The sequence below is a fragment of the Sapajus apella genome, unplaced genomic scaffold (genome assembly GCF_009761245.1).
Source record: "Sapajus apella isolate SASKATOON/1434 unplaced genomic scaffold, GSC_monkey_1.0 scaffold38, whole genome shotgun sequence".
In the NCBI taxonomy this organism is placed as follows: domain Eukaryota; kingdom Metazoa; phylum Chordata; class Mammalia; order Primates; family Cebidae; genus Sapajus; species Sapajus apella.
In genome coordinates this window covers 1744334-1766136 of record NW_022436978.1, presented here as the reverse complement: position 1 = coordinate 1766136, position 21803 = coordinate 1744334, and the positions used below count along the sequence as shown (strand labels likewise).

The 21803-nt window shown below is 45.4% G+C and overlaps 1 protein-coding gene and 1 long non-coding RNA gene across 3 annotated transcripts in view; one reads left to right on the top strand and one right to left on the bottom strand.

The window, feature by feature from the left end:
- LRRC2 (leucine rich repeat containing 2) overlaps nucleotides 1-14814 on the bottom strand; it is a 46066-nt gene extending 31252 nt beyond the window's left edge. For both annotated transcript variants that reach the window (XM_032298003.1, XM_032298005.1), the window contains exon 1: nucleotides 14469-14814. The gene's annotated coding sequence lies outside the window, so the exon portion shown is untranslated. The remainder of the gene's footprint in view (nucleotides 1-14468) is intronic.
- LOC116564721 lies at nucleotides 4213-10523 on the top strand. The gene is made up of 3 exons (XR_004275062.1): nucleotides 4213-4249; nucleotides 9207-9306; nucleotides 10247-10523. It is a non-coding gene; the product is annotated as an uncharacterized LOC116564721 (long non-coding RNA).
- Nucleotides 14815-21803: the final 6989 nt, after the last annotated feature.

Here is a 21803-nt window from a genome sequence, read left to right as displayed (position 1 = left end):
TTAATCACAGTGTGTGCACACCCACACACATTCTCTCTCCTCTCTCAAGTGAATAGAATATAACTTCTTAGTTGTATTTAAATCTTAAAAAAAAAAAAAAAAAGCTCATATAGGCAGTGTTATAATTGCATTTCTAAAAGTCCCTTTTGCTGGTAAAAATCTATTCTAAATATATTTGAGTGTTCTTTCCTTCCTTTAAGCATAGGAGATAAGGCACGTAACAGGGACTTCCTTCCGTAACCCATCACCTGAATTCTTCCCCTCTGGGACTGCCTTTTCCATCTGGCTCCCACCTTTCCTCAGTCCAGCTGACTGAACTCATTCCTCTTCTCCAGGGTAGTCTCTGTGACCACCAGTCTCTCCCTCTCCTCCCCAATATCCCCAGCCCTCATTATCTGAAGCTACAGGTCAGCCACCATTAAGTTAAAAGAAAAAAATGGCACTGAGCCCCACTGAGCACTCTGCCACCTAGGACTGACCACACAGCCTAGAGACGTGTCCTTTGAGGTTTCCCTGCAGATTGAACCTTCACAGACTATTGATCTCTGTTCATTTGGTTTTCCAAGAGCAAGGAAAGTCAGACTTGGGTACATTTCGGCCATCACATCTCAGTGGGAATTTAGAGATGATTTAGTCTCTACTTTCAGTTTCACCAAATGAAACATGAGAGGCCCCTCAAAATTTTATGTCTATATCCCTGGCACCTAGTATAGTGCCTTGCACACGGTAGGTCCTTCATAAATATTTGTTGAATGAATGAGTGAGTGAATGAATGAATTAGTAAATAGCAGATATGCATCCAGATTGCTTAAGTCTCAGGACATTAAATGAGCTCGCTTCTTTTTTATTTTCCTACTTTATACTTACTGTTTGTTGTAAGTGATTATTTGATCATTACAAAAAATAATTTTCAGGACAGGAAAGTACCTTTCAGTGTCCATTCCACTAAGTCATACTTACGTCCCTTATCTAAGTAAAGTAACTTCCTAGATACTGTTTTCGACTTCCCTAACTGCAGCAGCAAAATCTTGCTAAATCCATTTCCTGATTTACACAAACACAGATTGTCAGTTGCTAAATAGTAGGGCTGGTGAATACTTTTCTCCTCCAATTTCAGACACTTCTAAGTAGCCGTCAGGGATATGAAGCCAAATATTTAGTCTTCTTTTTCCTTTTCTTTGTTTTTTTAGACAGGGTATTACCTTTTGCTCAGGCTGGAGGGCAGTGATACAGGTACATTCACTGCTCATTGCAGCCTCAGCCTCCTGGGCTCAGGCGATCCACCCATCTTAGCCTCCCAAGTAGCTGGGATCACAGTCGTGCATCACCACCACACTTGGCTAATTTTTTTATTTTTTCTGGAAGTGGGGGCCTCACTATATTACCCAGGCTCATTTTGAACTTCTGGGCTCAGGTGATCCTCCTGCTTTGGCCTTCCAAAGTGCTGGGATCACAGGCATGAGCCACCGTGCCCAGCCAAATTTTAATCTTCTGAATCAAGAGTGTGCTCTCTATAAATGGCTTGTCAAAAGGAGTGAGAGAACTGGCTTATGTTTGCACAGCTGAACATGTGAAAGTATATAATTTTACTCTAAAGAGCTGACAATGCTGACCTAGTTTATTTCCTTCTTTCCTTTGATTTCTGATGTCTGAGACTGCCTTTGTTTTTTGTTTGTTTGTTTGTGGTTTTATTTTTCCTGAGACAGGGTCTCACTCTGTTGCCCAGGCTAGAATGTCGTGACACCACGACAGTTCACTGCAGCTCAACCTCCCAGGCTCAAGCATTCCTCTTACCTCCACCTCCCAAGTAGCTGGGGATTACAGGTATGCACCTCTATGCCCAGACAATTTTTGTATTTTTTGTAGAGAAGGGCCCCACTATGTTGCCCAGACTGGTCTCAAACTCCTGGGTTCAAGCAAACCACCCACCAGGCCTCCCATAGGGCTGGGATTACAGGCATGAGATGCTCTGCCCAGCCTGAGACTGCCTTTGTCTTCTTTAAAATTTTTTACCTAAAGGAGATTTTTGACGAAAGTTCAAATGATGCACAAGTTTTTGTGTGTATATTTGTTATCTTATCTTGAGTAAATATAAAAGAGAATTGTTAGGTTACATAACTCTATATTTAACCTTTTGTGAACTGCCAGACTGTTTTCCAAAGCTGCTACATCATTTTGCATCCCCACTAGCAGTATGTGAAGATTCCTGTCTCTCCACATCCTCACCAACACTTGTTATTATCTGTCTTTTTTATTATAGCCATCCTAATAGGTGTGAAGAGGTATCTTGCTGTTTTAATTTGCATTTTCCCAATGGCTAATGATGTTGAGCATATTTTCTTATGCTTATTGGGCATTTTTATATCTTCTTTGGATAAATGTCTATTCAGATCCTTTTCCCTTTTTTAATTGGGTTAATTGGTAATTTTATTTATTGCTAACTTCCAATAGTACTTTATATATTCTAGATACAGGTCCCTTACCAGGTATATAATTTGCAAAAAAATTCTTCCGTTTTGTAAGTTGCTTTTCACTTTCTTGATTCCATCATTTTATATTAACCTAACTATATACTTATGGTCGATGTGAGATTTTGTAGACAGACTATTGCTGGATTGTTTATTTAACCAATTCTGACTATCTCTGTCTTTTAATTGACTGATGTAAGCCATTTATATTTAATACTTGTATGTTTGGTTTAAGTCTGTCATTTTATTACTTTTTCTCTACTTGATCCCTCTTTTTTTTCCCCTCTTTTATACTTTCCTGCCTCCTTTTCTCTGAACACTTTTTAGTATTTCATTTTATTTTCTTTATTATATGTTTTACTATGTCTCTTTGGGTAGTTTTTTCTCTTGTTTTATGGTTGCCCTAAGAATTATTATGCATACTTACTTTTTCACAGTCCACTTAGAAACAATATTTTACCACTTCAAGTGAGATGTAAAAATCTTACCACCACATAGGTCCTGCTACGTTCCCACCTTTATGTTGCAGTTGTCTTATGTATTATGTCAATCGATGTTATATTTTTGGCTTCCAATCATCAAATTTAAAGAACTCATGAGGAGAAAACTAGTCCATTATATTTATCTTGATATTTATATGTTTCTGTTCCTTTCTTCCTGCTGTTCAATTTTACCTGTTATCATTTCCCTTCTATCTAAAAACTTGCCTTAACAATTATTTTAGAGTAAATATGCTGACATATCTCGTTTCCTTCAACTGAAGATGTCTTTCTCTTACCTCCATTCATAAATATTATTTTTGCTTGATATAGAATTTGAAAGCAACCTGTTTGTTTTCTATCAGCATTTTTTAAATGTTGTGCCACTTTATTCTGGTATCCATAGTTTCTGATTAGAAATCTGCAATAATTTGAATCATAATCTCCTATAGGGGATACATCATTTTTTTCTCTTGCTATTTCCATTTTGTTTCCCCAGCCAGAGACAAGATCTCACTCTGTCACCCAGGCTGGAGTGCAGTGGTGCCATCACAGCTCACTGCAGCTTCAATCTCCTAGGCTCAAGCAATCCTCCCATCTCAGCCTCTCAGGTAGCTGGAACCACAGACATGCCCCACCATGCCAGGCTAATTTAAAAAAAAAAAATTACAATGATGAGCTCTCACTGTGTTGCCCAGGCTGGTCTCAAATTCCTGGACACAAGTGATTCTCCCACCTCAACCTCTCAAAGTACTGGGATTACAGGCATGAGCCACTGCGCCTGGCAAAATGTTTCCATCTTTGGATTTCTTCAGGTTAATTATTATATCTGGGCATGGATTTGGGAGGGGGGAGTTATTCTGATTTGGATTTGTTTAGCTTCTTTAATCAGTTGATTTATATCTTTTGACAAATTTGGGGATTTTTCAGCCATTATTTCTTGAAATTTTGTTTCTGCACTACACTCTTTCTCCTCTCCTTTTGGGATTCTGATAACACAAATATTAGACTTTTCAGTATTGTTCCATAGATTCTTTTTTTTTTTTTTGTTCCATAGATTCTTAAGGTCTTGTTAATTTTAGATAAATCTTTTCTTCTTCTCTTTTTTTTCAGACTGGTAATACCCAGTAATCTACCTTCAAGTTTCCTTGCTCTTCCCTATGCCATCTCCATTATGTTTGTGAGGCAATCCAGTGAGTATTTTATTTTGTCTATTTTATTTCTAAAATTTCCAGGGCCGGGCGCGGTGGCTCAAGCCTGTAATCCCAGCACTTTGGGAGGCCGAGGCGGGTGGATCATGAGGTCAAGAGATCGAGACCATCCTGGTCAACATGGTGAAACCCCGTCTCTACTAAAAATACAAAAAATTAGCTGGGCATGGTGGCGCGTGCCTGTAATCCCAGCTACTCAGGAGGCTGAGGCAGGAGAATTGCCTGAACCCAGGAGACAGAGGTTGCGGTGAGCCGAGATCGCGCCATTGCACTCCAGCCTGGGTAACAAGAGCGAAACTCCGTCTCAAAAAAAAAAAAAAAAATTTCCAATTAGTTCTTCATATCTTCTGTTTCTTTGTTGATATTTTTCTATCTTTCCATTCATACCCCAGGGCTGAGGGAGCATATGCAAAACAAACTTAGAAGGAGTTCAGCCCCTCAGATAGCAGGTAAGTCCTCCAGTTTGGGCAGGCTAGTCTGGAGTTGCTGGGCAACTAATAGACAACACCTTCAAGTTCAGGTAGGGAGCGCTAATCAGCAACTGGTGGCATGGTCATGTAATGGAAGTCCAGGTGTTAGAAGGGATAGATGGTCTTCAGAGTGTGTGGACCACACAGGCACTTGCAGAAGGTGTGGCAGGTTTGGCATGTGACCCTCAGGGCCACAGGCAACCGTGTGCAGGTAATTTTGAGGCTTGTGAAGAAAGTCGAAATACAAGCACAGGCAGGAGGCCTTCAGAGCACATGGGCTACACAGAGGCTCCGTTTTCTGGCTCAAGAGAGCTGTGGAAAGGTAACTGCAAGGCCAGGGATGCAAAGTTGCAAAGGGACTGTTCTGAGCCCAGGCATGGGGCAGGTTCTGATGGATAGTCTCACATGCCCACTGTTGATCCCCGGCCCACGCCAAAAAAAAAGGCAGGAAGCCTCTTCTTACTACCTTGTCCCTCCAGTGCCTTCCATCGAGAAAGCTTAACATTGTGCTCGCTTTAAAGGACCAGTATTCAAAGGAATGCCATTGTATAACAGAGTATATTTACTAAACGGCGCATTCAAAGCTGAGAGGCAGTGAGTTGACTGACGCCGTAGGTAATCTATCTGGTTGAATTTAGACCTTAAATTCCAACCTGCCTTCTGTGGGTTGTAATTCCCATGTCTGTTCAGTTTTGTCTTCGTGGTGCTATTCAGCTATGTTCCGTGTGCGCCACCCAGTGGCCAGTCTAGGGTGTGGCTGAAGGTCTATCCAGGTGTTCTAGTCTAAACATCCTTGGCGTGCTGGTTTAAGGTCAGGTCCACGCATGCGCAGTTCGGGGATGAGCCCAGGAACAAACTTAGGAAGCTGTTTTCCCCAAATTCCTCTCTCTCTCTGTGACCTCCCTGGTCCTTTCCAGATCGCTGGGCTCCCTTTTTCGGTCCTCTGACCAAAAACCTGATGTTGTAGTTAGCCCGCTCTGCCATGTACTTCCCACAAGTGCACCCACCGTCGCGACCAAGCAGTAAAGATTTAAGAGGATAAAAAAGCGTGACGGTCCAGCACTTTGGGAGGCCGAGGCGAGTGGATCACGAGGTCAGGAGATCGAGACTATCCTGGCCAATGTGGTGAAACCCCGTCTTTACCAAATACAAAAAATTATCCGGGTGTGGTGGTGCATGCCTGTAGTCCCAGCTACGCAGGAGGCTGAGGCAGGGGAATCACTTGAACCTGGGAGGTGGAGATTGCAGTGAGCCGAGATCACGCCACTGCACTCCAACCTGGGCGACAGAGCAATATTGCGTCTCAAAAAAAAAAAAAAAAAAGCATGACGGTTTTGACGGTTTGCTCCTCTCTTTTGGTCTACAGCTCCTCTAATCAGAAGAGGAAGGTTCCCTGCATGATCTCACTTTACGTGAAATCGTAAAAAGTTGAACTCATAGAAGTAGAGTGCAGAAAGAGGTTGGGGCCGGGGAAGAAGGGAATGGGGAGTTATTTATTGGTCAAAGGGTACAAAGTTTCAGATAGGTAAGAGGAATGTTTTGAAATCTATTGCATAGCAGGGTGACTATAATCAATAATAATGTATTGCATATTTCAAAATCACTAAAAGGGTAAATTTTATAAAAATGATAGGTAAAAGAAGCGCATTTAATTTCTCTTTTTCCAGTTTTCCTAGTCTTTTATCTTCAGCTAAGGAGTATCTAACTGGCAAAGATTTTAATTAAGGTTTTGGCTTTTTTGTTTTTCTTTTGGAGACGGAGTTTTACTCTATCACCCAGGCTAGAGTGCAATGGTGCAATCTCGGCTCACTGCAACCTCGGCCTCCCAGGATCAAGGGATTCTCCTGCCTCAGCCTCCCGAGTAGCTGGGATTACAGACGCCTGCCGCTATGCCCAACTAATTTTTGTATTTTTAGTAGAGACAGGGTTTCACCATGTTGGTCAGGCTGGTCTCAAACTCCTGACATCAGGTGATCCACCCGCCTCAGCCTCCCAAAGTGCTGATTTTACTGGCGTGAGCCACCATGGCACCCGGCCAAGGCTTTGGCTTTCAACATAAAAGTCTCCATAAAGGAATGCTACGCATCAGCCTGAAAACAAAAGATCAAAGTCCACAGGCAATAATGAAGAAACATTAAAAAGAGAATCCATCAGCCTAGTTTTCTGGAGGAAATTTCTACACAGAACCCAAGTCTACACATAAATCAGAAAGCTGAAGTAAAGTTACCTGCATGTGAGCAGTGTGGGCAGCCCAGCCAGCCAGAGTAACTGAAGCTGGAAGAATTACTTCTACCCACAGGGCTCCTGTTCCCTAGATCAACCAGATGCACCACCGATGCTGTCGTTGAGGTTCTTTCATTTCCTTAGGTCAGTTGGCCCTTAGGAAGTAGCCAGAGCTGTACATTAACTGCCCTTACATTTTAAAAATAATTGCTTATTAATTTTTATGCATTAACATAGAGAAAGGCAATTCTAGTTCCCATCTTAGAGGAATGGTTTCTTCTTGATGCCTTTGTGTTCTAAATATTTGATCGTGTCAACAAAAAATAGCTTCATCAACTTTGATAAATTCCTGGAATTATGAAATTTAATTACCAAAGGCTCTGATGCATTTTTAAGTAGTTTAAGTCATTACTACTCTCAGTATTTTGGTGGGAAAGAGTATATCCTATGTGTGATCTAACCATGTTCACCATTTTCCCTGTGTTTTAACAAGCAGAAAAAGAGGCTGAGCGCAGTGTCTCATGCCTATAATCCCGCACTTTGGGAGGCCAAGGTGGGTGGATCACAAGGTCAGGAGTTCGAGACCAGCCTGGCCAACATAGTGAAACCCCACCTCTACTAAAAATATAAAAAATTAGCCAGGCATGGCGGCAGGTGCCTGTAATCCCAGCTACCTCGGTAGCTGCGGTAAAAGAATCACTTGAACCCAGGAGGCAGACATTGCAGTGAGCTGAGATCACACCACTGCAGTCCAGCCCGGCAACAGTGCGAGACTCCATCTCAAAAAAAAAAAAAAAAAAAAGTTTCTCTTATACAATTAAGAGGGCTTTGAATGTGCCAAGATTTAAATCAGCATCTTGCCCATAAGTTGAAGTTTTGATCGCAAACATGTATAATGAAAACTGGAGACTCAGAACAGTAAGTGATGACCACGTTTGCTGGAGATTTACATGTGATGTCCAAAGGTGCTGGGAAGCTATGAAATACAAGGCCCTAAGTGTCAGGTCAAGCCCAGCCCCTGGCATCGCACATAGGACAGGGCTGAGTTCAGGCCTCTCTAGACAACTGGACAAAGCTGACCTTAATCTAGAAGGTAGTAGCTCACGGGTGGGTGCTGCGACTGGGAAGGTAGTTTCAAATGAGAGTCCATGTGTCAGTCCAGGGAAAGTAGGAGACTCCCCATCCAGGGGAGAAGCCACATTGGGGAGCCCACAGGACGCAGTTGTCAGAGACAGACACAGGTGCCAGTCCCTCAGCAGATCTTTACTAGATCTCCTAGTAAAGTTACAAAGCTAATCTCTACTTTGAAGAATAAATTCTAGTCAACACAATCTTTCAGGCAAAGATGTAGAATGTAATGTCCTAAGCATTAACTTTCTCTAGGACTATAGAAATGTCATCATAGCCGGGCGCGGTGGCTCACGCCTGTAATCCCAACACTTTGGGAGGCTGAGGTAGGCGAATCACCTGAGGTCAGGAGTTCAAGACCATCCTGACCAACATGGAGAAACCCCATCTCTACAAAAAATTAGCTGGACATGGTGGCACATGCCTGTAATCCCAGCTACTCAGGAGGCTGAGTCAGGAGACTCGCTTGAACTCGGGAGACAGAGGCTGCGGTGAGCCAAGAGTGTACCATTACACTCCAGCCTGGGCAACAAGAGCAAAACTCTGTCTCAAAAAAAAAAATAAAAGAAGTGTCATCATAATATATTACACCAACACAGAAAAGGAAAAATTAACCTCTACAGGATCCAGACCCTCAATACAAACAAAGCAATATCCTCTTATAGGAAACTACAACCAAGCAGATTCTACAAAGCATCCTAAGTGCAAAGCTTCAGCCTGGACCGTCACTGAATTTGACAGCAGAGCGTCATGGTTCCAAAACAGCATCTGATTCCAGTTCCCTGCTGTGGGTCTGGTTTTGCGTGGTTAGAGCAGAATTATGAGAACAAGCCTCCCTCGATTTGGGCTAACACTGTCCACAGTCGCAGAGCATCTTCCAGAGAAAACACCTGCAGTGATGAGACGGAAGGAGAACGGTGGCATCTCTCACGGCAAAGGAAAGAACAGTGAGGCCACAGAATGTCATCAGGCACCTTCTCTCCAGGCCAAGGACTCCCAGGTACAAACAGGTTCCAGTGGCTGAGTGAAGATGTTAAACATCAGCAGCTCTCAACGGTTGGATTGATGAAAATAATGCCTGGAAAATCTTTTGCTTAGTGCAGGGCCCAGAAAACTTGACGGTAAATAACTGAGGTTTCGCAGGTCAATAAGCAACATCGAAGATGATGTAGGTGTTTACGTAACAAAAGAGAACCCTCCGGCGAGCCTCTCCCTGCTTGCCTCCAGAGAACCATCCGGAGTAGTGAGCATGCTTCATGTCCAGATGCTGCTTGCTGAAAACATTCTCAGAACAAGAGGGACTAGCCCAAGAGGGAAAGCCCTGCAGGTATGGTGAAAGAGGTGGGGGGGGCGGCACTGGGCACAGTAGCTCACACCTGTCATCACAGCACTTTGGGAGGCTGAGGCAGGTGGATTGCTTGAGCTCAGGAGTTTGAGATCAACCTGGGCAGCATGGCAAAACCCTGTCTCTACCAAAAATACAAATATATATATATATATATTAGCTAGGCAGTGGCGCACATCTGTGGTCCCAGATATTCACTACCCAGGAGGCTGACGTGAGAGATCCCTTGAACCTGGGAGACAGAGGTTGCAGTGTGCTGAGATTGCACCAATACACTCCAGCCTGGGTCTCAAACAAAAAGAGAGGGGAGAAGTTGGCAGGGAAGGGGCTGGGGAGCAGGCCTGCCGAAGCCAGTTTCTCTCTCTGCCCCATTATCACCCAGACAGATGCCTGTGTGTCCTTCTCTTCCCCAGTCATCACAAATGGGACAGCTGGTTGGAGGCAAGGTGACCTACTAAGTCGCCAGCTCCTGAACTGAGATTGCATTGCTTGGTGCCTGGCAGTTGCTAACAACAGTCTCCCGTGTGTAGACGGCAATGAGGGTGGGCCCTGGGCTGCAGCAAGGTGCAGCTGGCCAGGTGGAGGCACAGAGAGCAGCAGGGGAATAGAGAAAATCCTCCAGCTTGGTCCCCAGATGCTCCAGCAGTGCCCATATTCCATACACAAATAGGTCCAGGCCTGCAGGTTATAGTTTACTAATCCTAGCTTTAGTGGACAATAAAAGGTAAAATAATTTGCTTTGGATGTGATGGTTCTAAACTATACCCATAAATTCTTTCACATTCCTCCCTTTAAAAAGGAAGGGAACTTAATTCCTCTCCCCTTGAGCATGAGGTAGACTTAGTGACTCACTTCTAGTGACTAGAATGTGGTGAAAGTAATGGTGTGTGGCTCCTGAGATTAGGTCTTCACTTTCTCTCAGATCGCTCACTCTGGGAGTCACCTATCATGTCATGATGATGCTCAAGCAGCCTTGCGTAAAAGCTTCACGAGGAGAGGAACTGAGACCTCCTGCCAACAGCCATGAGAGGAGCTGTCGTAAAAGCAGATCCTCTAGCCCCAGTCAAGCCTTCAGATGACAGCAGCTCCTGTGGACATCTTGACCACAACTTCATGAGACCCTAAGCCAGAAACACTCATCTAAACTTCCCCAGACCTCTGACTCTCAGAAACTGTGAGATAATAAATGTTTGTTATTCTAAACTGTTATGCCTGGGGGTAACTTGTTATGCAGCAATAAATAAGACAGTGGATTTTTACAAAAGATACTTATAAAAACCAGTCTTAACTTATGGTGCCATCTGGTGTCCATGTCCAGCTGCCTCCTTGAATATGCTCTTGGATGTCTCACACACATATCAAAGCAGTATGATGCCCTCCAAACTTGCTCCTTTAGAGTCTGTCCATCGTGGGCCTCCCTTAATTCTACACCTCAGGAATGACTCCATCATAAGCTAGAAGATCTAAAAGTCATTTTTCTTCTTTGAGACGAAGTCTTGCTCTGTCGCCCATGCTGGAGTGCAGTGGCACAATCTTGGCTCACTACAAACTTTGCCTCCTGGGTTCAAGCAATTCTCCTTCCTGAGCCTCCTGAGTAGCTGGGATTACAGGCACAAGCCACCATACCCAGCTAATTTTTGTATTTTTAGTACAAATGGGGTTTCACTATGGTGGCCAGGCTGGTCTTGAACTCCTGACCTCAGGTGAACTGCCTGCCTCAGCCTCCCAAAGTGCTGGGATTACAGGCGTGAGCCACTGCGCCCGGCAGAATTCACTTCTTTTGCTTTGTTTCCTCATTCTGCCCACCCATCATGCAGATGGAATGCACGCGCACACACACACACACACACACACACACACACACGTACACACACACATGCACACACACACACATTCATCCACACATCCAGTTATCGCCTAGGTCTTAGAGGGCATGCATTTCTCACCACCCACAGGTGTCACACCTTGCCTCAGTTGTGCAAAAGCCTCCTAGCTGGTCTCCTGGCTTCCCACTCACCCCCACCCAATCCACCTTCTACTCAATAGTGAGAGTCACTTTCCAATGAGAACTAGATCATGCCACCACCTGGCACAAATCCCCCTGAGACCTGCCTTTGAAATGAGAATGGGATCCCAGCTTTCCACAGAGTCAGTGAGCCCCTGGCACAGTCTGCCCTTGGCCAGCCCATCCCGCCTCACCCCTCCTCTCGCCTCCTCAATGCTTGTCCACCCCCTCCTCTTCCCTCTCAGGGCTCAGCACACACTGCTCCTTCCGCCAAAACCTTCCTCCCTCATTCACGTGGCTTCCTCCCCACACCCCTGGAGCCCACCTTAAATGTTTTCTCCTGTCTGGCCTCCCCTGCCTCCTCATCTAAAGTAAACCCTCCTGTTATTTTAGTTCTCAGTCTACTGTTTATTGACATCACAACACTTAATGCAAGTTAAAGTATTTGATTAACCATATTTTATCTGTCCATGGACCAAGCCATAGAGGAGCCATAGTTCACTGCCAAGAGCAGCACCTGAGAGTCCCCATCCTTGGGTTCACGGCCTGGCCCCATGAGTTCAGCTGAGCTGCTCATACCGTAGCATACAATGGGAAGTAGAAGGGCCTCTCCATCACCTTGTCCAAGCCCCTGCAGAGAGAGGTGTGCCATGGCCATCAAATGAGGAGGCTTTGAGTAGTCCAAGGGCTACAGGTGCCAGTCCCCTGCTTCTGAACCTCAACACAGAAACCACGGGAACTGAGCCAGTGTACCTGGTGTGTACTTCTGTTTTTCAATGCCTAGGAACCCTAAGTAACTAACATTTATGGGCACTCATTAAATGCAGAAAGACAGAAGCCTTGTCCATGCCTCCAAGTTCCCAATCTAGAGGGAGGGCATCAAAGGATATATTTCAGTGCAGCGTGTTCCTTAGACAACAGGAGCTGAACCAACCCCTGTGGGAGGCAAAAGAGAAAGGGTAGAGGGGAGGGGTTGGGCGAGTCCCGAGGGGACCTTGAAGAAGGGGAAGGGTTCACAGTGGAGGTTTGGCTGAATAACTTTCCACACCCCTCCCCCCCAGCCCAGTTATATCAGAACCACTTTACAGAGCCATCCGCTTTACAGAGCCAGAGGGCATGACTGGAAAAACATGTCCCCTGGCACCAGGGCACTAGTCTCCACTCAGAAGTCATATGCCAGGGGCAGGGGGGTTTCTGGTCACCTAGTCCTCTCCCTTCTTGTCAGGTGACACTGGGCTGCTGGGTAGGAGGTGCGGAGTAGGTGCAGGGTTAACCCCTCAGAGCATCCTAAGAAGGACCTGGGGGAGTCTGAGAGGAGACTCGCCTCATCACGCAGGTGCCAAGCCATTCTTGGCACTCCTGTGAGGCTGGGAGGGGGACAGGAACAAGGGATGGGGCAGGAGAGGAGGACGGAGCTGATGCCAGAGGTCACCTGAACCAACTGTGCAGAGAGAGGCTCTCTCCTCCCCACCTGCCCCTCAGAACCCAGGGACCCCTCCGCCCCAGGCTGCCTAGCTCCAAGCACTCTACAGCAGCCTTCCAGAGTGTCATAGATTCGAGGAAAACCTCTATCATCAGCCTTGCTAGATCCAAGAGAACAACTGTAACCCATGGGAATTTCTGGGAACACCAAGATACAATAGGCAACAATATGACAACCAAGGAGCTTTGGTGACTCACAAATTCCATTCTGTCCTCACATAAGGCCACTACCCGGACACCAGGGTTGGAATGATACAGTGAGTTTTCTGATAGAAATGGGGGTAAATAGGAGCTAAATAGTCAAGTAAGGTCAGTATAGTCAGCCAAATCCTGAATTAAATGACATTTATGCCACATGATCAGAGTTTCCCTGGGGATACCTGACTAATTTTATTGTTATTTGTTAAGCTAGAAAATCCAGTCAGGGGTGGCAGAGGGTCCAGACGGGATTAAGAGGGCAGTTCCTGGGCCGAGCTGCCAAGGCTGGAGCCCTGCCTACCCACTCTCTGGGCGCGTGTCCCTGAGAACACGGCCTAGCCTCTCTGAGCCTGGCGTTCTCATGTGGACGTGATGGAACAAACAGCACTGAGCTTACAGGCTGGCGAGAACATTAGGTAGGATCGGTGTGTCAAGTGCTTAAGACAGTACCCGGCACCTAGTAAGGTCAAAAAAAAGTTCAATCGGGCAGGGCTCAGTGGTTCCCGCCTGTAATCCCAGCACTTTGGGAGGCCAAGGCAGGCAAATCACGAGGTCAGGAGTTCGAGACCAGCCTGGCCAACATGGTGAAACCCTGTCTCTACTAAAAATACAAAAAAATTAGATGGGTGTAGTGGCGGGCACCTGTAATCCCAGCTATTCGGGAGGCTGAGGCAGGAGAATCACTTGAACCCGGGAGGTGGAGGTTGCAGTGAGCAATGCCACTGCACCCCAGCCCGGGCCAGAGTGAGACTCTGTCTCAAAAAAAAAAAAAAAAAAGTTCAATTATTTAAAGAAAAAAGAAAGGAAACTAAGAATCACTGTCACCAGTGAAAGGTAAGACAAAAACAAGAGGTATGTGGGCATCGGAGGGTTTTTCTCCACCTGGCGTGATTAGCAGAGGTTCTTTGGGTGAAGAAGAACCTCTTCACAGAAGAGCTAGCGACAGGACGGAGCCGCTAACAAGCCAAACAAGTCCTCCTCCTTTGGGTCTCCAGTCACTTTCCGCCCTTGCCTCATGCCTGTCCCCACCCCAAGCCAGGGGGGCGTGAGACGCTGGGAGAAAAGACTTCCCTACAGGGCCACGTGTCAATCATCCCTTTCAGGGCACAAACAAAGCTGATTTATCTCCCCTGGACAGCGCTTTGGACCAGAAAACTTTGGGCTCAGCCTCGGGAGCCTGGGTGGTATGCGCAGGGGACCCGCTAACCCGGTGCAGGATTCACTCGCAGGGACCCCCGCCCGCCCCACGCTCTCTCCTTTCTCGCCAGCCCACCATAGTCCTGGACCTCAGATACCGGCCGCATGATGCCTAAGCCCCAGCGGCGGGTGCTCGGTCACCAAGGCACGGAGGAAGGCGTAAACAACTGCGCGCCCGGGGCACCGGCCGCCCGCGTCCTCCCACGAGGAGCGCACGCCCCCGCTCCTGCCCCACGGGCCACCTCGGACACCCCGCGCTTACCTGCCCCGAGGGGCGGGCGCTGACAGTCCCGGCCTGCCCGCCGCAGCTGTTTACACCACAGAGGCTGTTTACACCCGCTGAGCAGCACAGCCGAGCCGGAAGAAGCCTCCCGTGCCTGTGCGCTAACAGGCTATATTTGTAGGTGGATAATATGATCTGGAGGACATGTGCTAACCGACTATCTATTCTATGTGACTCAGCCCAGCCTGAGACAAAACAGACTTCGTCGGGGAGGGCTTGGCACCCAGCGCGCCGCGGCCGGCCAGCGCAAGCCCTGGCCCTGGGACGATCTGCAGCCTCCCACCCAGGGCCAGATCTTTCCACATGGACGTCCCGGAGTGTGTGGGGTGGAACGGGGGCAGGGAAGGGAGCGGGTTCCGTGTGCTCAGCGCGCTACGCTCTGAACCAAGCCAGACGCAGGCTTTGACAGCCTTGCGACCAAGGGAATGGAAAAGTTTTTCCAGTGTTGGAAGCAGCAGACACCGAAGGTCTCAATTTCATCGTTATATTTTATCTTTTTAATATCCTAAAATGTATATGAGTTTAGGTTCTCTTTGGAGAGTTTACTAATTGGGCAAATACATTTTACTCATAGCCGACATCCTGAAAGTAGGACAAGTTAATAATCAATAGTCAAGTCCCTTGCCGCTCCCAGGGGTCTGTGTGGCCACTTCGTGACCCTTAATGGCAACGGCTCCTCACAGTCCTTAGCCTAAAACTGAAAAATGCCTTTTGTGTAACATATACGTCATACTTCTAAAATTCGTTTCCTTAAAAAGCATTATTTTCTATATGGAATATCTTCTATTTGTTGGCGTTTATGATTGATGGCATTTGTTGTTGATATTTATAATTAAATTAGTTAAAATTATGTACTATGTGGTTAATGAGGCTCAAGAAATCTTTGCAACTATATTAAATCATACCTCTAAAGTGTTGGTTGTGCTTTTTTTTATTACTTACAACTTTTAAATTATTTTTCTCTTTCGTAAAGTTACCTGTTTCATTCTGTTTTGTTTTTTTTTTCTCGTATTCTGAACCAAAGAATGCAAATTGAAAAGGCAGTTCAGATCCTATCTACAAAATACAAAACTCAGGCGCAGTGGCTCATGCCTATATTCCCAACATTTTCAATTTATGAGAGGCCTAAATATTCAAAAGCTTATCATACTACTATTTAAATGAAAAAAAAAAGTTTTTCCATGAATGCATTTAAAATGCCTTTATGGTGTTAATTTTGGAGCAGAGGCCATTGTGCAGGCCTGGCCTCTCAGACTATCACATGCACCCAAATAGGAGTGAGAAATTGAGCAAATAAAAATATAGAATGCCAGTTAGATGTGAATTTCAGGTAAACAACAAATTGTTTTTTAGTACATCCTAAATATTACAAGAAACATGCTTATACTAAAAAATTATTTGTTGTTTATCAGAAATCCAAATCTAACTGAATGTCCTGTATTTCATCTGGCAACCCTATACTAAAACCACCTGGAATCTTACTAAAATGCAGAGTATGGTCCAGGCCAGAGATAGGCTGCAAGCCTGTATCTCTTACAAGCTCCAGGTGGTGCCAATGCTGCTGCTCCCTGACCACAGGGCGAGTGATAAGGGTCTGGAATTAGCACAGTCTGGTGCAGTGCTGCCCAGAACTGGCTCCTCACTGGCACAGCCTGAGCAGGGCCCTCTCCCACTTCCTAGTGGGAGGTCCTGACTCAGTAAGCCTAGGGCAGGGTCCAGGAGTCAGTATTTTCAACATGCTCCACAGTTACTTCTGATTCACAGTCAGGGATGTGAACCAGGAAGCATTTTAAAATACAAGATGTACTGATGCTCATGTAGGGAATTGTCAATATCCTATTAAACTTGTTATATACAGATTGCTGTGTCTCCTGGTTGTGTCCAGAATAACATTCCATTTTCTGAGATCCCAGGGGACAGCAGGAAGGACGTTGCCCTGTACTCTTCATTTCCCAGGGCCCCCTTGCAGCTGGAAACAGCCCAATTCATATGCAGCCTTGTTATTACCAACCCCAAGAGCTCAACATGTTCTTATGCAGCTCCGCTCTATCTGGGCTGAGAGCCTCTCCTGAAATACAGTCTGCAGACCACAGCTTCAGCTTCTCCATGGATATTTCCCCAACTTCCACAGGGGTGCCACATACACTCTCGCCCAGAAATCAGTTGGGGGACCAAATGCTTTCCTTACAGCGATTCTAGACCTAGCACTCCTGTCAGAGCAGGAGTCACAGGCACAGTGAAGCTTTCTTCCAAGAAAATCCCTGGCTAGGCACAGTGGTGCACTCCTGTAATCCCAGCACTTTGGGAAGCTCAAACTCAGGAGTTCAAGACCAGCCTGGGCAATCTAGCAAGATCCTACCTCTACAAAAAAAAAAATACAAAAGCCAGGCAGGGTGGCTCATGCCTATAACCCCAGCACTTTGGGAGGCCAAGGCAGATGAATCACTTGAGGTCAGAAGTTCGAGACCAGCCGGGCCAACACGGTGAAACCGCATCTCTACAAAAATACAAAAATTAGCCAGGCATGGCAGTGAGCACCTGTAATCCCAGCGACTCAGGAGGCTGAGGCAGGAGAATTGCTTGAACCCAGGAGGCAGAGGTTTCAGTGAGCTGAGATCGCACCACTGCACACTCCAGCCTGGGTGACAGAGCAAGACTCTGTTTCAAAAAAAAAAAAAAAATACAAAAATTAGCCAGGTGTGGTGGCACACACTATTCAGGAGGCTGAGGTGAAAGGACCCATTGAGCATGGGAGGTTGAGGCTGCAGTAAGCCAAGATCATGCCTGGATAACAGAGTGAGACCCTGTCTTAAAAAAGAAAAAGAGGCCAGGCGCAATGGCTCAAGCCTGTAATCCCAGCACTTTGGGAGGCCGAGGCGGGTGGATCACGAGGTCAAGAGATCGAGACCATCCTGGTCAACATGGTGAAACCCCGTCTCTACTAAAACTACAAAAAATTAGCTGGGCATGGTGGTGCGTGCCTGTAATCCCAGCTACTCAGGAGGCTGAGGCAGGAGAATTGCCTGAACCCAGGAGGCGGAGGTTGCGGTGAGCCGAGATCACGCCATTGCACTCCAGCCTGGGTAACATGAGTGAAACTCCGTCTCAAAAAAAAAAAGAAAAAGAAAAGAGGCCGGGCACAGTGGCTCACATCTGTAATCCCGGAACTTTAGGAGGCTGAGGCAGGTGGGTCATGAGGTCAGGAGTTCAAGACCAGCCTGGCCAAGATGGTGAAACCCTGTCTCTATTAAAAATACAAAAATTAGCCAGGCACGGTGGCAGGTACCTATAATCCCAGCTACTCGGGAGGCTGAGGCAGGAGAATTGCTTGAACCCTGGCAGCAGAGGTTGCAGTGAGCTGGGATCTCACCATTGCACTCCAGCCTAGGAGAAAGAATGATACTCTGTCTCAAAAAAAAAAAAAAAAAAAAAAAAAAAAACAGATAGGAAAATTCCTGGTCTCATACCAACTTGTTACCCCCCATTTTATGACATAATTATAGAAGAATGAAACACTCAAAATTTTATAAACATTGCACTCCAATGACCATTACTAAATGCCCCTCACTGATATGGGAGCAGGTGGCCAGGGCTCCTGGCTTGCCACTTCACATTTGCAGTCTAAAAATCTGGAGTGCAGGCTGGGCACAATGGCTCACGCCTGTAATCCAGCACTTTGGGAGGCCAAGAGGAGCGGATCACTTGAGGTCGGGAGTTTGAGAGCAGCCTGGCCAACATGGTGAAACCCCGTCTCTAAAAAAATTAATTAATAAAAATAAAATAAAATTTAAAAAGCTGGAGTGCAGCAGCCTGCACTGAGGAAGCTTCACTGGCCCTCATGGGTCACATGCCACACTCCTAAATAGCGGACCTACAGGGTCTCACGTAGCAGCCATAGCCACATGGAGCTACTGCACCCTGGAAATGTGGCTAGTCCGAACTGAGATAAACTCTAAGCACAAAATACACATCGATTTCAAAGACTTAACTATTTTTAAAACGTAAAATATCTCATTACTAATTTTTATACTGACAACATGATTCAATGATAACATTTGGGATATGCAGGCTTAAATAAAATATATTCTTGATATTATTTCACCTGTTTCTCTGTACTTGGTTAATGCAACTCCTAGAAAAGGTAAACGTACACACAAGGCTGGCATGCTATTTCAATTAGGTTGCACTGCCCAATTGAATCTAGGCTTGGACAACTCTAGTGAGAAATTCTCAGACAGCTGCTTCCCTTCACCTCAAAGACTGGCTACCGGGACCACTAAGGATCCAGGCTCGGAGCAGAACTCGGTGTCCTTCTCTCCAAGATTCATACTTATTTAATTTTTCTCTGGGAGGCAGCCAAACCTCTTCACAAACACAATCTGATTCAACTACAAGAAGCCAGAACTCAGAACTGAGCCAGTTCCATCCCTGCCAGCAACGTTACCTGTGTCCTGAAAGCTGACCTCATATCCATCTGGTACACTGGCAGCCTTCACATAACACTGACCATCGCCCTCTAGAGGATGACTTTGTCAATGACTATTGCTAGTTAGAAAAACTTTCTGGAGGAAGAAAATAGCACCAAGAGACTCAGATACAGATTTTTATATAATATGTCAAACATTAAATCAAAGCTAACTAGGAATACGGAGGGTCAAGAAAACAATAACATCAAAAAACAAGAAAAACAATAAACCAGAGAAATAAACCTGTAAGGGATAAAGATGATAGTATCGTCATTTACAGACTTTAAAATAACTATATTATATGTTCAAAGAAATGAAAGAATTGACTTAAAATTTCAGCATAGAACTGAAAACCTTAATAAAGAGACACTAAAAATTCTGCACAAGAAAAATACAGCTGAAACTAAGATCTCAATGATGGGTTTAACAAGCAACTAGACCACTAGACCAGGCGCAGTGGCTCACATCTCTTATCCCAGCACTTTGGGAGGCCGAGGTGGGCAGATCACAAGGTCAAGAGATCGAGACCATCCTGGCCAACATGGTGAAACCCCGTCTCTACTAAAAATACAAAAATTAGCTGAACATAGTGGTGCGTGCCTGTAATACCAGCTACTTGGGAGGCTGAGGCAAGAGAATCATTTGAACCTGGGCGACGGAGGTTACAGTGAGCCAAGACTGCATCATTGCACTTCAGCCTGGGAGAAAAGAATGAGACTCCATCTCAAAAAAAAAAAAAAAAAATAGCAGGGTATGGTGGCAGGTGCCTTTAATCCCAGCTACTCTGGAGGCTGAGGCATAAGAATCACTTGAACCCAGGAGGTAGAGGCTGCAGTGAGCCAAGATGGTCCCACTGCACTACAGCCTGGGCAACATAGCAAGACTCCATCTCAAAAAAAAAAAAAAAATAGCCATTAAGAGCTGTATGTGATCAAATACAAAATCCACCACGTAAGATGCACTTTGAAATGAGATTGTCCAGGTCATGAAAACCAAGTGGGACCCCAGCTTGCCTCCCAAGTCTAATTCCTGGGAGTCTGTCTGTCCATCTATCTGTCTGCTGGGGCCAATTGGCCTTGACTTGGTTGGGAGGAAGTCAGGATGTGACTGCCTCCTCCCCCTCAGTTTAGTGATCACACTGAAATGGCACTTCATTTAGATTACTGGGCTTGTCTTATCTCAGGGGAGGGGCGGTGGGAGCAGGAGCCCTACTTGGAAATCTCTGTCTACCCATCGTGCTAAACACAGGCAGCTGATCAGTAAATATTTGTTGAATTTAATTGGAAAAATTAAGATTTTGGTGTAAAAGAATTCTAAATTATAGCTATGTCTAAAAGTCTAAATCGGATTTCCCATAGCCTCACATGGTTCTCAGTAATTATCTTATTGTCTTATATGTGATAAATACTCTTTAATAAGTGGCCCAGAATTGCAGTTTACAATATAGTGATGACAAGATAGACTGTGGGGACGCTGAGTGCCAGGACCGAGCTCTCAGCACAGCTGGAAGCTGGAGTAGGGAGAATGGTCTCTTCAAGGACTTCCCAGACAAATGACATTTGGGCTGAGTCTCAAAGAAGCCAGTTTAAGTGCCCTGTAAGGACCAGCCAGGTCGTGGAAAATGAAATACAAACACCCAATAACCACAGGACACAATGCAAACCCAAGCAACAATGAAGTACTACTTTTCACATACTGTATTAGCAAAACTTAAGACGCTTGCTGCAGCCAGAGCTGGTAAGTACTTGGGAGATGAGCTCTCAACACCAACTCAAGGGGGAGGGAGGAGGGGCGGAGAGGAGATTGGTGCAGGCTTCTTCGAAAATAATTTGGCAACATCCATCCTTTAACCAAGCAATTCCAGTGCTAGAAATTTACAAGAGGAATATGCTCTCAAGCGTTCACCAAGATACACGTACAAAGAAGTTCACCACAAAACATAGAAACATGTCATGTCTATTCATTGATAAAATAATGTAAAACATGTCTACATAGGAAGAAATATGATACAGCCCCCATGGCACACAGAGGAAATGAAATCCTCTCTTAAGCCCTTCTCCATTTCTCTTATGCCATTTATGTAACAATGAGGCTCTAAAATGACACGCTTGAGCATGCCTTCCCCACTGAAATTGCAGATTTTTGAATGCAGAAATCTATCCTTTTACATCCAACAGATACCTGTGCAAATACAGAATAGGTTGCAATTTGTAAGTTTATCAGTGAAAACAGAAAGCCATTAACTTGTTAATGAAGTTCGGCAGGGACACACTGGGTGGGTAATGCTTCCCAGGAGTGTGGCTCAGGTGTTAACAGAAGCTGTTGAGTGCTAAACTTGATGGGATTACAGAGACCCTGGCGTTCCTCAGCTGGAGGGTACATATACAGACAGAATTCCCCGGCTCCTTCTGCTCTCTCCCATCTCCTGGTCTGCCTGGATGTTCAAGGGGACAATGACAGAGATAAGATGTAAGTGCCCCATGATAAAAGGAGGCTTTTACCTTGAAATACTCTATTGTACTATAGAAATGGCTGTTCTTTCAACTTTTGGGTTGGAATTTGATTCTATGGGTTGTCAACCATTTAAATAAGGTCGAATTGGCTTTTGAGAGCTAAAATTGACCCCATTCTCCAAGTTTATTTTCTTCCTTGAATTTTAGGCAGACACTGGACGTCTGTCCTTTGATTGTGATGATTTTCATTCCATCATTCTTGTTTGGATGGTTTTAAGTCAAATGCTTATTTGTGTGATTTTAAACACAATTCTGCCCCAGTTTTCAATACACAACATCTCAAGGGCAGTACTGAAATGGCCAGGACCAAGAGCATTGTTTTTCACTTTCTGCTA